General features: G+C 35.7%; 1 protein-coding gene across 1 annotated transcript in view; it reads left to right on the top strand.

Moving 5' to 3' along the window:
* Positions 1-382: 382 nt before the first annotated feature.
* Positions 383-13,559, top strand: part of CSRNP3 (cysteine and serine rich nuclear protein 3) — a 229,432-nt gene continuing 216,255 nt past the window's right edge. The window contains exon 1 of the mRNA XM_066345074.1: positions 383-412. The gene's annotated coding sequence lies outside the window, so the exon portion shown is untranslated. The remainder of the gene's footprint in view (positions 413-13,559) is intronic.

The raw sequence follows: 13,559 nt of genomic DNA on the forward strand, positions 1-13,559 counted from the left end.
AAATAGGCAATTTACGCAGGTTTTACCATGAGTATTTTGCTTTGGTTTCAAGTGGGTGAGGCATTGATGGACCCTATTTTCCTAAATCCAAAGCAAGACACTTTAGTTGAGTTCACCCACAGATATTTTTCATAGCTTGAAGCTACTCTTTGAAATATCTTTCATCTCTTTATTCCTTTCTTCTCCATATTCCTTTTCTCCGCTCCCTTCCTCTCTCCCAGCTGCAAGGATTTGTCCTCCGAAAGAGCGGGGGTGGGAGGGAAGGGAGGGAAGCAGAGCAGGGAGCATGAGCCGGAGAATGCCAGGATCTGGCTTTTGTTATTGGTTGGCTGCTGCCTGATGGAGAGACGAGGGAGGAGTGAAATCTTCAGTCTGATCTGACGGAGCCGACGTACAGAAACCATATTTACAGGTAAGGGCGAACATGGAGACAAAAATCTCTTTTTATTCATTAAAGCGTGCTCCTCACTTCCTGCTGAGACCATTTGATGATAGGAAAATCATTCTGAAGACATTTCCCGAAAGTGTGTCCTTTTCATTACTTGAGGAAGCTTTGCAATGAGTTGTTCTTTCTCCCTGCAAAACCCTTAGCTGATAAAAAACAACAGCGGCTTGTCTTACCCTGGATAACTTTCTAAGCAAGGGTTATTGAAGCAAAATTAATATATAAAATGAGTCGTCATGTGCCTTTTTTGTTTGTTTGTTTTTATTCAATCTTAAGTTGTTAGGAATCAAAGAAAGGATGAGAGCTGGTAAATTCCACAGGTCCGGGGAAAATGGAGCTTTCTCTAACTATGCAGTGTAAAATTTCGTGTGGTATTTTCTAATGTTTATAATACAGTAAATGATTTAGGAAAATAATTTTTGCTGGTTGTAGACTCTTTTAACGCTAATTTATAATGAGTGATTTACCTGCATTTAAGCACTTTTTCTCCTTTGATAAATCTTATGCTATTGAGTAGTTGTATCATTTTATTTAGTAAATTGTAAGCTTATCTGATACATAAATAACTGTCTATATTTGTCAATATGCGTGGGGCTGTTTTCATTTTAAAAGCTCAGAAACCAATTTGTGAAAGATTAAATATTGCCATAAAATTGCATCTTAACAGGCCAGTTTCACTTATCAATCAAATATACCTATATAAGAATTCCATTACAGCATGTATACTGCTCACAAAAATTAGAGGGTATTTTATAGCTTCAATTCATTTTGAAATATCCCTCAATTTTTATGAGCAATATATATTGTTGGAAATATTTCTAGGGCAATTTTTTTTTTAAGCTCAAAAGTGAAGATTTTACTTTAGCAGTGGCTTATATTTCTGTTTCTGTGTGTGTGTGTGTGTGTGTGTGTGTGTGTGTGTGTGTGTGTGTGTGTGTATTTATTTATTTATTTTTTTGCTTAGGGAAAATAGGAGAGTTCTAAATATGTAGACTAAATGCCATACGTACAGTAAAGCCATTGAAAAAGATATTACTCCAAGTCATTTTATTTTATCCTTATCTTAATTCATAAATATAGGTCATTAAGGGTAGGCTAATCTTTTTAAAACTGAGCTTCTTCTAAGAAAGCTTATTACTGACGGGGCACACTGGCAATTAATTAATACTTGTTGATTATAACACAATAAAAGTCAATGATGAAACTGATTAGTTTATATATTTTTAAAATACTTCTGAATAAATTAGAAACTAATAGGTATGATTACAAATAATTTCTTAGTTTTTGGGAGGTCCTGTTATTGCTTTTTATAATTTGAAAGATAGGTTTATCTTTAAATAGCAGAAAAGAACATAACATTTATTACAATATTAATAAAAAAGGAGGAGGAAAAGTACTGAGTATTGGGTAAAAATGACCTAAATGAATGAAGAAATATTTTAAATGTCCTAAATGTACTAAATACAGAGAATAATATGTTTACATACTTAAGAATCGTATTAACCCAAGCAAATACCCTTGCATGGTTTATTTTTAACTCTTTCTGGATTTCAGAAATCACTGTATGCTACTGAGATGTTGCCATGTTTCTCATTGATCCTTTTGATCTTGGTTTTTAAAACATAATGATGGTAGAAATTAATCCAGCCATTAGAAATTTAAGGTGATATATTAAGACCAGATATTCACTGCGTTTTATGAGTTAAAGAAAATAAGCCAATGCAGTTATATTTTTTTGGAAATTATAAATTTCTAGTAAAGCTACCTCCAGGAATGAAGGGGAATTGATGAAAATTAGAGAGCAGAGTTCCACATGGTTTTAAATTATTCTGTTTCCTTGGAAACCAGCTGCTGCAGATGCATTTTGCTTTCTTTGGCTAAAAATATCATCCTTTTAATAATCGCTAAGGGAAAGGTTCTGAATAAAACCAGAGTTTATTGTTGCTGGTTTTTATAATTTCCTTAATGGTTCACATATTTTGGATGAAATGTAGATAAACCGTTTCTCAATCAGCATTTGCTATTATCTACTGGCAGACGTCTGCATGAGCTGTCTGCACGAGATAACTATGGTAGTTTATACTGCAGAGATGACAGGAGAGGGGGGGAAGAGAGAGAGAGGGGACAGAGATGGAGTTGGAAACATATTAGACTGAGAATTTTTTTAACTTAGCTGTTCAGACCATATATTATTAATGCAGTCATTTCTTTACCTTTGCAATCTATCTAATATATTAAAATTTACGCATTGCAGCAACTGAAAATAGTTCAATATTATTAAACATCACTTAAAAATAATTTTATGTTATTAAGGTAATCTATTTGAAATGTATAGGAAGTATTGTATATTCATATATTTACTTTTTGTTTTATTAGAAGCTTTTTGCTGTTTTGGAAATAAAAATTTATTTTATGTAAATTTTCATTATAAGAAATAAAAATTACAACTATCGCTATATGTTACCTAGGTGATTTCTTAAATTAAAACACTCATTATAAATATATTTTCCTCAGCTATTTGGGGAGAGAAAAATCACCATAAAACTGTTACATTTTTTTCTATTTTATTGTAATTTAGATCAGATTTCTAACTCTAGTTTCTCCTTTGCCACTCGTTTTTAACATATAACACTTTATTTTCATATTAACCTCGGTCTTTTACTGTTAGCAATATATCAAATAAAGTACCACATGCTTAAACCATGTTTTAATACATTTAGTATTTAGCAAATACATCATTTAAAGTTAAATAAATCTGGTATATAAGTATGTCATATTTCAAAAAGATTTAGAATAATGGGAAGTATTTAGTTTTTATCAATTAACATGAGCAAAACACTTCAGTGGCAGCACTTTCAGCATAAACACAGATGACAGTAAAGGGCATGCTTACAACAGATTAGACTAGTAAATTGACTATGCAACTTGTGCACAATCAAAATTATTAAATATATTTCAAGTTCTTGAAAAGAATGCATTACATAATCTTATTCTCAACTGCAGATAATTTTAAAATGCCATTTGTTAGTAAAGTCTCTTAACTACTTTATACTTCTTGCCAGAAGTAGCTTGCCAGGTTCATAGGTGAGTTTACACGAGTCTCTTAAGCCTCACAAAATGTATTCAGGAAAATGAAATATTAATAATTTTCTCTGTTGTAGAGACAGACAACTTAATATCTATAATGAAAATATGCTAGTTTGGCAAATAACCCCTACCTTGCTGGAAATGGACAGATGGAATTAAAAAAAAAAATTATACCAAGGTGAGAAAGCTTAGGTCCCGTTTCGCAAGTGCAAATTATGCTACGCACTTCAGTTAATTTAAACAAATGAAAACTTACATTAATGATTGTACTATGGTAGATCATAATTAAAAATATATATTGTAGCTTTGGCCGTATCACTCAGTTGCTTAGAGCAGTTGTCGGCAAACTCATTAGTCAACAGAGCCAAGTATCAACAGTACAACGATTGAAATTTCTTTTGAGAGCCAGATTTTTTAAACTTAAACTATACAGGTAGGTATATTCCTTATTGAGGTAGCGCCCGCATGTCGTATTTTGTGAAAGAGCCACACTCAAGAGGCTAAAGAGCTGCATGTGGCTCGTGAGCTGCAGGTGGCCAACCAGTGGGTTAGAACATCGTCCCAAAGTGGAAAGGTTGCTGGTTTGATCCTTGATCAGGGCACATACAGGAACAGTTCAATGTTTTTTTTCTCTCTTTCTCCCCCTTCCACTCTCCCTGAAATCAATAAATAAACATTTTTTAAAAGAAAAATATTGCTGTTATTTTTGACTTAGTACATATTTAAAACCTAATAGTATAATATAGGGTTTATGTAAGTATGTAAGAGGGTTGGCTCAAAGCAGCATTATTACTCTTTATTTACCATTTTGTAAATAAAGAGCAATTAATGGATTTAATTATCAAGATAATGATCACATTTGGATGTTTCACATATCTCCTTGAATCCTTTGACAGATCATTGGATTTCTGTGAATCGTTTTGGTCTCAGTTATAATAGACTAAATAGTTTGATCTGGAAATTGTTGGATGCACATGTTCTGAAAATACAGACTCAATGTAGCATCTGAAGCATATAATTCAAGATTATGATGACCTTGATAAATGTCAATACTAATTCTAAGGATCATACTTAAGTAAGAAAACCACTTGACATGAGATCAAATTTGCTATTCACTTTTAGTTTCATGGCTGAAAAGGTAAATAGTAGAAATAGTAGCCATGTGATTTATTTCAAGTCTTTGTACTCTAGTTATTGATAGATCAAGAGGTTAATACATCTTTCAATACAGCAACAAAGGGTAATGCGTACAACACGTTTTTATATTTCTCCTGATTCACATGCATGTTTATAATGATATTATTTAAAAAAAACACACTAACCACCAGGTAAAAGTAGTTCTTATGTAAATTCTTCTATCCTAAAATAATATTGACTATAAAGTTATTTGTCAAACATACATTTGATTTTCATTAATAATTCCCTTTGAATATTTTAGTCTTTCATTACCCTAGAAACATGGGAGTGGCCTGTCAAGATAATACCTTTTTGGCTTGCTCATTTCCTTATGAACAAAATAAGGCAGAGAGAGGGAGAGTCCCACAGTGATTTTTCAGTGACAAACTTGGATCATTTGCTTAGGCAAAATAACAACAGCTAAATATTATGTGTTTGTATTAAATATTTGAGTATAATGCATTAAATACAGGATAAAAGAAAGGCAGAATTTAGAAGGACTTTGAAAAGGGAAAAATCATGGTATAGCCAGATGGTCCTCACTGTACAACAACACAGGAATTTTAGGGTTGCACAGAACTCTCCACTTTATTTTTATTTTTGCATTTTTCCGAAGCTGGAAATGGGGAGGCAGTCAGACAGACTCCCGCATGAGCCCGACCGGAATCCACCCGGCATGCCCACCAGGGGGCGATGCTCTGCCCCTCTGGGACGTTGCTCTGTTGCATCCAGAGCCATTCTAGCACCTGAGGCAGAGGCCACAAAGCTATCCTCAGCGCCTGGGCCATCTTTGCTCCAATGGAGCCTCGGCTGTGGGAGGGGAAGAGAGAGACAGAGAGGAAGGTGAGGGGAAGGGGTAGAGAAGCAGATGGGCGCTTCTCCTGTGTGCCCTGGCTGGAAATCGAACCCAGGACTTCTGCACGCCAGGCCGACGCTCTACCACTGAGCCAACCGGCCAGGGCCTCCACTTTAGATCCACCTTTGGTATTCTGTGAGCACTCACTGTCATAGTTCCCTGGACTTTTTATGAGTTTCCTGTTGGGGTCAAAATGCATTTTAATTTTGTTTTCTAGTAATGTTGATATAGTTAATTGTTGTCATGTTGTAAATATATCACATTACATTTAATAAATGACAAAAATAATTTCCTAAACAGTACTTCTGAATGTATTTACAAAGATTTTTATTTCCTTTTCTACTCCACTTAGGCTGGCCAAGGAAAATTAATATTTGTTACTCATCTTTATCCAGGTAATATTGGTTGTTATGCTGTCAGAATACTAAAGCAGAAACATTCTGGGACAGGTTTTCAAAAATTATTAAAAAGATTCTTGCTTTGCTTTCTCAAAATTCCTTTCCTGTTACTCATTACTTGGCTACTATGGTATCTGAATCAGTATGGGGCTGCAAGTGGACTCTTTTGCTGGCCACTGAAGTCTCCTGGGGCTGAGTGTCAAATGGGTAACTCTGATCCTGGGGACTCCATTGTTAGCATCTACAGTCAGAGAGCTTCACACATTGCATGGGCAGGGCCAATGAGAGCAGCCTCAGGGCCACCTAAGGCCTGTCCTCTGCTCCCTGTCATGGCGTTTTTTTGTGTGGATGTTATAGTCACTTCCTTGAGCTCTTTATAATCTTTTATTCAACTATCTCAATTATACTTCTCAGTGGCAGGGAGTTCTTTTTCTCTGCATAGACACCTACTATAATTCCTGATACAGATATGTGCCCCCAAATTGTTTTGCTAACTGAATAAATAGTGAATAATCTTGTTAGGTAGTCATCTTACCCTTTTCGTGTATTCTCCTAGTGACAGACACTCATTGCATTCTACGACATTCTCTTCCTTTCATGTGCTTCTCTGTTAATGCTTTTCAATGTGACAACTTCCATGTCACATAAATGTCATTAAGCCCTGTAAAATTTAGTATGGCAGACTTTATTGTATGAACTTCCTTTGAGCTCTTCTACTTTTACCAAGGTATTTCATCTTAATGCATTCCACATTTCATGACTCTCTGCATTGTGCTATTCTGTAGTACCACTATTCTGTTTTTAATATACACATAGATCATCATATATTAGATCAGTGGATTAACTGTAAGTTAATTATAATTATTATATTAACTTATAAATGTTAAATAAGGTTTGTGTAGGAAAATATAGTAATATGTATTTTACCAATCTCTGAGGGCTCTCATATATATACTCATATTCAATAAATCCTGACAACATTTGATTAAAGTTAAGTTATTCGGCAATATTGTTCTTCTGCTCTGGATCCATTGTCTGCCATTTGTATTGTGTTCTAGTAAATAATTCCAAGTCATAATGCTTGGCAAGTGACAAACCAAGGGTACCTGCTGAGAGTTAACATAATGATTTTATTGGAGTTTAATATGCAAAAGGTAAAGTTAAGCTGATAATATGGTACTAGAAGATGTGTCCAGCACAGCCAAGTAGAACTAATCAAAAAATAAAAAAAGAAGAAAAAGAGAAAGAAAGAAAGAAAGAAAGAAAGAAAGAAAGAAAGAAAGAAAGAAAGAAAGAAAGAAAGAAAGAGAGAGAAAGAGAGAGAGAAAGGGAGGGAGGGAGGGAGGGAGGGAGGGAGGGAGGGAGGGAGGAAGGAAGGAAGGAAGGAAGGAAGGAAGGAAGGAAGGAAGGAAGGAAGGAAGGAAGGAAGGAAGGAAGGAAGGAAGGAAGGAAGGAAGGAAGGAAGGAAGGAAGGAAGGAAGGAAGGAAGGAAGGAAGGAATAGTAGATGTTATGTCCTGATTTGATATCTGGGAGTCTGAAGAGGAAGAATGATCACTAATATATTATGAATGTATTCAGTTCACTTCTACAGAAACTGTACTGTGGTATACATTTATACCTCTTAAATGGATGATACAGTCACCCTGTCAGCATGCCTGTTTCTAAAAATGCAATCTCTGAGCTAATGGGGTCTTGTAACATGGCTTACATATTAGTTCTTTAGGTAGTGCAGAATAATGATTGATGGAATGTGTAATGGACTTTGCAATGATACAGACTGTAGTTCAGCTCTCAGACATGGCATCTTACTGCCTGTATAAATTTGGACAAGTTATTTAAACTATCTGAGCGAGTTATCCTTCCTGTAAAATTCAGCTATCTACCTGTGTGATATTATAAAGGTCGATATGTCTATAGAACATTTTTCAACACAGAATTTGGAACATAGGAATGTGTACAATTTTAGTTATTAGTACTAGTAATTTTATTTGTTTATAAACCAAGAATAGAAGATCAAATAATCCTCAGGGTTTTTAATGGCTTCTGAAATATTACTTCTCATTAGGGAATTAAAAAAATAAAAACAAAATTCTTCAAAATTGGCTAGTTTTTTCTATTTTTTCATATTTCTGCAATTAAGTCATTGAACTTCAGCTGGTTAAGTTACTATTGTATGAGAAAGTAGCATTGTAAAAATAATTCTAGCAATGGAATATCATCAAGATTCAAGGAATTCTTGACCTGTGGTGATACAGGGGATAAAGCATTGACCTGGAACGCTGAAGTTGTCAGTTCAAAACCTGGTTTCCCTGGTCAAGCCACATACAGGAGTTGATGCTTCCTGCTCCATCCCTCTTTCATTCTCTCTCTTTCTCTCTCTCTCTCTCTCTCTCTAAAATGAATAATAATAATAAATACAATCAAAGATTTAAGGAAGAATGTGATGATTGAAAGTATTCTGATCAAATGCCAAAATGCCTCGGTTCGAATGCTGCCTGTAGTTATTGTCTCTGTGATTTGCCTCATTATATAACTTCTCTGTGCTTTAGTTTTTAATCTGAAAATGGTATTGATAATAATGCCTACCTCATATGGGCACGATAAAATTAAATAAGTTGATATATGTTGTACTAGTTTCTATTGATATATAACAAATCACTACTAACTTAGCAACTTAAAACAATGCCCACTGTCTAGTATATGTCAGAAATCCTGCACAGTGTGGATAAAGTCTTTGCTCCGAGTTTCACAAGGCTAAAATATGGGTCAGCTCAACTGAGCTTTGTCTGGTCACTGTGGGGGAAAATACTTCTATGCTTTTGTTGAAAGAACTCAGTTCCTTGAGGTCACAGGACTGAGGCTCCTGTTTCCCCCTTGCTGAATCTGGAGTTCCTCTCAGCTCCTAGAGCAGGGGTCCCCAAAATTTTACACAGGGGGCCAGTTCACTGTCCCTCAGACTGTTGGAGGGCCACACTATAAAAAAACAACTATGAACAAATCCCTGTGCACACTGCACATATCTTATTTTAAAGTAAAAAAACAAAACAGGAACAAATACAATATTTAAAATAACAAGTAAATTTAAATTAACAAACTGACCAGTATTTCAATGGGAACTATGGGCCTGCTTTTGGCTAATGAGATGGTCAATGTCCAGTTCCATATTTGTCACTGCTAGCCGTAACAAGTGATATGACATGCTTCTGGAGCCGTGATGCGTGCATCCCGCGTCACCGGAAGTAGTACTGTACGTGAGCAACGCCGCACTTTGCTGCACTGCCACATACAGTACTCCAGTACTCTCACTGACCACCAATGAAAGAGGTGCCCCTTCTGGAAGTGTGGCGGGGGCCAGATAAATGGCCTCAGGGGGCCGCATGTGACCCGCAGGCCGTAGTTTGGGGACCCGTGTCCTAGAGGCTACATATATTTCTTGTCATGTGGCCTCTTTCATCTTTTTAAAAAATATATCTTTTTTTAAAAATGTTTATATTTTTTTATTTTAGAGAGAGAAAGGGAAAGAGAGACAGGAACATTGTTGTGTATGTGCTCTGACTGGGGATTGAATTGGCAACTTCTGCGCCTTGGGACAATGCTCTCACCAACTGGGCTATCCAACCAACACCCCTTCTATCTTCAAAGTCAGCCAGAGTCTCTCTTGCAATGAATCCTTCTCACTTTTAATATCCCTAGATTTAAAGTGTCCATATGGTTAAGTCAGTCCCACCTGGATAATAGATCATTGATTTAGGACCTTAATTACGTATGAAAATTCCCTAAGATGTACATAATCACAGCAGTAATATCTTACCATATGTGTAACTCTAGAACTATAAAAAACATACACACTAGAGGGTGGGGAATCTTGTATTCCACCTTAAAATTGAGCTCAATATACAAAATACTAGAAAGTACCTGGCACATAATAAATACTATATGTGTGTTGGCTCTTATTGAGTATATAAAAAATTCACAGAAATGAAAAAAAATAACAGTGTTATAGCAATGGTAAGTATATGATAAAGTAATATTCCAATGCACCATTAAAGACATAAAGTGGTAGAACTTTTCTGCTAGATAATTTGGCAACGTCAATTGAAAACTCAATAATTCTGACCTGTGGTGGTGCAGTGGATAATGCATTGACCTGGAACATTGAGGTTGCCAGTTCGAGACACTGGGCTTGCCTGGTCAAGGTACTTATGAGAAGCAACTACAAATTGATGCTTCCCACCCCACCTTCTCCCCTTTCTCTTTGTCTCCTCTCTCTAAAATCAATAAATAAAATTTTTTTTTAAAAGAGAGACCTAGAAATTCTTCTTTTAGAAATTTATCCTAAATATATAATCAGAAATATATACAAAGATTCATGAAAGGAAATGTTAATTATATGGTGATTTATAAGAATAAATATGTAAAAAAACATATCTCCTTTACAGTTTTAGCTGATTTATGGAATGGCTTTTCAATGCTATACAGACAAGTACAAAAATAAAAATCATATAAAACAAAAACAAGTGGTTTTGAAAATTACTTAATGAGAAAGAAACATTCTTATCTTATAAGTGGAAAAATTTTAGGTTACAGAAATGCATATATATTGTTAATCAATTCACACTTCTTCCTGGAGTGTGAGGTGCCCATTTGGCAAGACCTGGTCACTTGACAAGGGAGGGAATACACCTCAGATTGCTGTCGGTAAAACTAGGCTTCTAGAGACTTTTTAGGGAGCCCCAGCACCCACATGGGGTTTGAGGTGGGCTTTTGGCAAGAGAGGGTCACTTGATAAGGTCACCCTGACACTGTTTGGTCAATCCCATTCAACAAGGGCATCCTTAGAAGAAGACATTGTATCATCTAGTTTTCTGTGCTGATGCCGTCCATTCCATGCCTCAAAGTGTAAATGGTGTTCTCTGGTCTCTCACTCCTAATTTATAGCCCTCCTTTACACTAAACTGGCTAAATTACATTCAGCCAACATTTTAGAGAATTTATTTTGTTTGTTTTAGCCTTAATGCAAGCCATCTGGAAAACATAATAGGAACCCAAGGAGAATGTAGAAGTTAACAATTATTAGGAAAGCAGCACAGTGCATATTCTAACACTTTAAAACAGCTACTATTAATCCCATTTTACAGGTGAGAGAACTTGGCTCAGAAAAATTAATTAACTTGGCTGAAAAACTATTTAAGAAATGGTGAACCCTGTTTTTCAAGCAACTGGCTTTACCCTCATTCCACTGATTTCCTGGTAGTTCGTAGGACTCTTATATTTTTTTGAATCTTCCTAGGAAATTTTAATAATTAGCCTAGAGTAAGTCCAACTGCAGTACATATCACTACTTTCATATCCCTGAAGGCAAATGAGTGATAATAACCCAGGCTGATTTATTCTACCTCTTACTCTTCTGTGACTAAATTCTTGAAAAAAATCAATGCCAGATCTCTCGAGTCACCAAACTGTCCTTTCTTCCTGTGGATTTCCCTCCGCATGGCTCTGCCTCTCTCCCATGCCTACTTTCCCCTCAACATTCTCAGGGCCCTTCAGTCTACTTTCACTTTATTCACCTTTATTCTACATCCATCTCCAGCTTCATTGGTCTGCCCCCACTCTGACTCCTGATTTTTACCAATAAATGTTTGATAATCAACCTACGCCCATGAGTAACTAACTTTCCATATTAGGAGCAGTATTAAGAAAATTATATACTTCTGAAAAGGAATTATTGGATATAGGATTAGTAATAATATAGTATTCTCATCAGATAGATTTTGAAAATCTAAGAAGACAGCTTTTTAATTTCCTTTGGACCTGGGAAACACAGAACCTTGTTAAGGGATCCTGAAATAGAATTCTGAAACTTTGACTTCTGACAAATGCACAACAAATATTCTAATCTCAGATGCCAGAAAATACAAATAGGTCATATGTACTTCCTTCTGTTGGCTAATAGTTTCTTCCAGCCTTGTAGTCTCAACTCAGCATTCGGTGTCAAAAGATAGCTCAAGATACTGCTCAGGATAGCTTTCACTTGATATGTGGATGGGATAGGCTCTGTCAAGGGCATTTATAGTAACTGTGTTCTCCCCCAGTCACTCTCCCCTCCCTCCTATTACTGCAGACATCTGAATAGGGGTAGCATCTTAATCTCTTACAATTTAGCTTCTCCTGCATGATCTCATTGTCTGTTGCCATGGAAATAATTGTAACATTGCAATTTTAGTACCACAACGAGAGGACACTACAGTGGAATCAGACTGCCAAATACAAAAGAGGATGAATCTCCTCTCCATTTCAACAAGTGCCTGTTATGCTTTGGGATAGTTTTTTCCTACCCTTTCTTTGTGTTACTCAGATATCTAATCACATAGTTCAATCTCTTTTTAATGACTGAGAGCAAGATTCTTCAAGGCCACCAGAAACTAAAAAGCCTAAATGTGAGCAAATTCATGCACAAATCATTTGCATGGATTTCATAACAGTTAAGGAAAATTTTCCAAATAGTTTTCCATAACTAATAAACTTAAGTTATATAAACATTTTATAAAAACCCTATCAACTGCTCTCAGTCTTTACGAAGCAATTCTTCTAAAAAAATTTTAAGTCACTTGAAATTAAGAGAGTCTTGTCCTGACCTGTGATGGTGCGGTGGATAAAGCATCAACCTGGAACGCTGAGGTTGCTGGTTTGAAACCCTGGGCTTCCCTGTCAAGGCACATGTGGGAATTGATGCTTCCTGCTCCTCCCCCCTTCACTCTCTCTTTCTCACTTCTAAAATGAATAAATAAAATCTTAAAAAGAGTCTCTTCAACCAAATAATAGCCACATTAAGTCACCAAATGACTTTTTAAATTGGAGACTGTCTACTTTCAAACAGGATTAAGCCAAAGCCAAAGTCTTCTAATCTTGACAGTAACAGGTGGTGGTTGTGTATTTGACTATTTAAAATTTTTGAATAAGTAACTTTAGGAAGATGGTAGGCAAAATAGTTATTAACTCTCTGCCTCCATTTCCCCACAATTAAGTAAATCTTTGAGAGTGGTCACCAACCATATATTTTTTAGGTACCAGATTGAAAACATATTCCTTTAGCGTGATAGAGGGAAGCTTACTTTTCTATTGTTAATTAATTAATTAATTCATTCATTTTAGAAAGATGAGAGAGATAGAGAGAGAGACAGAGAGATGAAGAAGGAGGAGCAGGAAGCATCAACTCCCATATGTGCCTTGACTAGGCAAGCCCAGGGTTTCAAACCAGCAACCTCAGCAATGCAGATTGACGCTTTATCTACTGCACCACCACAGGTCAGGAATTCTTTGTTAATTTTATTTGCCAAAGCAACACCACAGAGTGGTATAGTGTATCTGAACTGGTCCTATTTGCAATCTAACTTATAAGATAGCCTCATAAACTATTTGGAAAATCCAGAGATAGAGGTGGTTCTAGATAAAATTAAGCAACCACATTGCTTTGGGTTTGATTTTCCCTCCCCCTCTAACTTCTTTCTAAATTCTTTCCTCTCAAAATAAATTAGTGACCTCTCTAGCCCTCTAACTTACCAGATTTTCTAACTTTAAAAATATTTTTATTCATT

The sequence above is a fragment of the Saccopteryx leptura genome, chromosome 7, assembly GCF_036850995.1.
Source record: "Saccopteryx leptura isolate mSacLep1 chromosome 7, mSacLep1_pri_phased_curated, whole genome shotgun sequence".
Taxonomy (NCBI): domain Eukaryota; kingdom Metazoa; phylum Chordata; class Mammalia; order Chiroptera; family Emballonuridae; genus Saccopteryx; species Saccopteryx leptura.